The sequence below is a fragment of the Chelonoidis abingdonii genome, chromosome 18 (genome assembly GCF_003597395.2).
Source record: "Chelonoidis abingdonii isolate Lonesome George chromosome 18, CheloAbing_2.0, whole genome shotgun sequence".
NCBI classification, from domain to species: Eukaryota; Metazoa; Chordata; order Testudines; family Testudinidae; genus Chelonoidis; species Chelonoidis abingdonii.
Genome location: NC_133786.1, coordinates 288,744 through 293,142, shown reverse-complemented (window position 1 = coordinate 293,142; position 4,399 = coordinate 288,744).

Genomic DNA, 4,399 nt, shown 5'->3' with positions numbered 1-4,399 from the left:
TTTGCCATTTTGTTGCCCAATCACTTAGTTTTGTGAGATCTTTCTGAAGTTCTTCACAATCTGCTTTGGTCTTAACTATCTTGAATAGTTTAGTATCATCTGCAAACTGTTTACCCCTTTCTCCAGATCATTTATGAATAAATTTGAATAGGATTGGTCCTAGGACTGAGCCTTGGGGAACACCACTAGTTACCCCTCTCCATTCTGAGAATTTACCATTAATTCCTACCCTTTGTTCCCCTGTCCCTTAACCAATTCTCAGTCCATAAAAGGACCTTCCCTTTTATCCCATGACAGCTTAATTTACGTAAGGTGCCATAGAAGCTTGAGTTTGCGACACTAGAGAATCACAGAAACCAGGGACACTTGCAACATAATTTAGATCTAGTTGCTAGAGAGTACGTGAGCTTTTCACATGCAACTGCAATGTGATTCTTTTCAAAATTAGATAGGATTATTTAAGTAGTCGGCCTGGGCATTTTGAAATTAACCCTTTGGAAACAATGGCTAGATGAGATAAACACTCAATGATTTTCTCCTCTTATTCTGGCCCCCACTCTGGTTTATCTCTCTCCGTTCTGATCTTGGCTTCCCTTTAACAGTTTCATATTCACTACATGAGATTTGCACAGGAATTTAACCACATACAAACTCTATCATTCCTAAGTATTGCTGATATGTTTCTTAGAGACAGACGTACCTCATCCTACCTTCAAACTTGCGTCCCCCATCATAGCTCTTTCCTTCTGCTTCTACACTCCATGACCACCTCACCTTCCAAACCCTTTGGTCGTCTCCATATCCTGTACTGTTTTGTGCAACTTCAAGGCTCTACACTCTTTTCTCCAGTTCTTCACTCCATAGGTGCATTCAGTATTTGTTGTGACAACCCAAAGGTCCTGTGAACCTCCCTTCCTGGCTTCCTAGAGGAAAACATACCATTTTAATCACTCCCTAGTTTATCTTTCCATAAACTGATCTTTCTTCTCTGATGAGTACACTTTACATGACAGTTCTTTTCCCTCCACTGGCTTTTTACCAGAAAATACTTCTGTGTCAGTGGCACTTCCAGTTTCCTGGTCTAAAATAAACCACATTGCACACCACATTATTGGATTCTCACCTGTGGTCCATGGACCATTGGTATTGTATGGAGAGTTGGGTTGGTCACATAGTGCTGGCCTTTCCTAGTCTCTAGCTATTAGATCAAATTAGAAACAGCTAAACAGTCAGCCAAATACATTCTTAATATTACACTTCCACATTACAGAGGGATGTCAGGCAGTTATGAATGGGAAGTGGAGGGGGTCCACATGCCAGTGAATGGGAAAGGAGGTGTGCATGAGGCACTCTCTGTCAAGTTGTGGTCCACACAAAGACCTCAACTGAGGACCCCTGACTCATAGGGTGTCACTAATGTAATATATTGTACCCAGCAGTTCCCAGGATCTGTTAGGAAAATCTTCTCTTCATTAGCATGCAGGAGTGCCCTAGCGCAAATCACTACCAAAGCTAGTAGATGTCATTGTCCTTTGTTAATGTTTGTAAACTCTCCGAAGATATAAGGCACTTTCTAAATGCTAAGTGTTGTTATGTTATTGCCAGCAGACACAAAAAACACTGGCATTGGAGCCTTCCAGGGGGTTTCTCTACGGCTGGGAATTCGTAGTAGATTGAATGGTAAGAAATAAAGCTTTTAGTATGAAACAAGACTTATGTGTCTCTCACATCAGTAGCGCCTCCCCTTTCTGAATCCTTTCTAGAAGAACTGACAGAATAGGCACTCCGCTACCTTTCCCCCACAGTATCTTCCTGATAATCAGGGATTATAATGTACTTATTTGCCCTGCAACAGTGAGCCATCACTCAGAGTTTAGGGCCTGATTTTCTATTGGTCTATGCCTTGTGTAGTTATTTACACCAGTGAAAAGCAGGTGTAAACCTCAACCACTCAGATCTGGTGGCATCTTAACCCCCCTTGCACGGGTATAAATGACTGCACAAGGCAGAGAGCAACGGCAAATCAGGCACTTAGTAGTCAGTGTTCACAGGAAGCTGACTGAGGCATCACTAGATCATGTAGTGAAGAATCACCAGCACAGACAGGGTTCTTCTAGCTCCCCTACCTTCGTTCTGAGCAACAGGGACAACATTTTCAGGTAGTGGTTTATACCAGTTACACCTAAATCCACATTTATGCAGCTTAACAGAAGTGGCTTCTTCAACTCTGCAAACCAGACCACTTATTTTGGTGTCTGACTGAAGAGCCTTGCATTTGAAAATGTTGTTACACAGGGCTGCAGCTTCATGCACTGTGTCAGAACCTGCAGTGGTGCCCTGTTCTCACCATCATCAAGGCTAGAATTCATATTCAATAACCTAGTGGCAGAGACTCCAACACTGTTCACTATACAACTCTCATTTGCTGCTAAGAGGCACTTCAGAACCCCAAGGCCTCACCCAAAGCCCACTGAAATCTTCTGTGGATGAGGGCCATAGTGAAGGTACACGAGTACGTATAGCACTGGGACGGCCCCCAGTCTGAGCCAAAGGAGTCAAATTACAAATCCCATGCTGATTAGTTTGGAATGATTTGTCATATTCATTACGTTCTAACTGTTCTGCAATCAGCTGAAACTGCTGACTGATGGTAGTTACTACACATCAGCCCTAACATACCTACTACATTATTCACTATATCACCGCAATTTCCCCCATTTCTCACGTAACTCCTAACCGAAGTTCATGCATATGGTATCAACTAACAGAGATTCCTCTTCTCTGGCAGGGTAGCGTAATTAAAACACCCATGACAGTCAGTGTACAGGAGTAAAGACATAAGGGTAAGTTTTAATATTCAGTTGAGTCTCCAGTGCTCTAGTAACTGCAATATTTCAAGTTAGCTTCAGCACTCAGGCTGCCATTCTGTCATATCTCCAAAGCTAAGCAGGCCGGAACCTGGGCAATGCTAAGGATGAGAGATGGTCATGGGATTTTCTAATGTGTTCTGCAGATGAGCCTAAACTCTGTTCCCATTGAAGTCAGTATTAAAACTGCCACTGGCTTCGGTGCTGAATGCTTCTGAAATCCCCCGTCAGAATGCAGCTGGAAGTGGTAATGGTGATCTCAGGAAGTGATGTTCTTCTCTCCCAGTCTCTTCTGAACCAACACCTTTGAGTAGTGCTAGGGGCCCTGTGTTGCTGGAGATGCTCTTTCTGAAGGGACAAATATCCTTCCACACTTGTGGTCACTAAAAATCCTACTACACATTTCACCAGAGCAAGATTCATGGCACCAGCATCCTGTCTGTCTAATTGGCTGCAGCCCCCCTGCTGTACCCTGTGGGGGGGGGTCTGGTCACTGCAGCCTCCTCACTGCATCCTGATGGGGGGGTCAGATCACTGCAGCCCCCCTGCTGCACCCTACTGAGGGGGTCTGGTCACTGCAGCCCCCCCCACTGCACCCTGTCAGGGGGGGTGTCTAGTCATTGCATCCCACTCCCTGCTGCACCCTGGGAGGAGGGTCTGGTCACTGCACCCCCCTCCCTGCTGCACCCTAGGGGGTCTGGTCACTGCAGCTCCCCTGCTGCTCCCTGCTGGGGGGGTCTGGTCACTGCACCCCCCCACTGCACCCTGCTGGGGGGAGGTCTGGTCACTGCCCCCTCTCCCTGCTGCACCCTGAGGGTATCTGGTCACTGCAATCCCCCCTGCTGAACCCTGCTGGGGGGGTCTGGTCACTGCACACACCCCCACTGCACCCTGCTGGGAGGGTCTGGTCACTGCACCCCCTCCCTGCTGCACCCTGGGGGTATCTGGTCACTGCAGCCCCCCCTGCTGCACCCTGCTGGGGGGTCTGGTCACTGCACCCCCCCACTACACCCTGCTGGAGGGATCTGATCACTGCACACACACCCCCCACTGCACCCTGCGGGGGGGAGGTCTGGTCACTGAACCTCCTCCCTGCTGCACCCTGGGGGTATCTGGTCACTGCACACACCTCCACTGCACCCTGCTGGGAGGGTCTGGTCACTGCACACACCTCCACTGCACCCTGCTGGGAGGGTCTGGTCACTGCACCCCCTCCCTGCTGCACCCTGGGGTTATCTGGTCACTGCAACCCCCCCCCGCGCTGCACCCTGTTGGGGGGGTCTGATCACTGCACACACACCCCCTGCACCCTGCTGGGCGGGTCTGGTCACTGCAGGCAACCCCCGCCCTCGCACTCAAACACCAGAGGGAGGAACTTTCTTCTTGCGCTCCGATTGGTCAGGGCTCTTTCTCCTCTTCCTATTGGCTGTGCCGGGAGGGGCGGAGCTTCCCGGGGACGTCACGTGGCCGCGAGGCGCTGGGGAGGTGGCTGCTGAGCGCAGCGTGGAGCGTGAGCGGGTAAATGGGGGGGG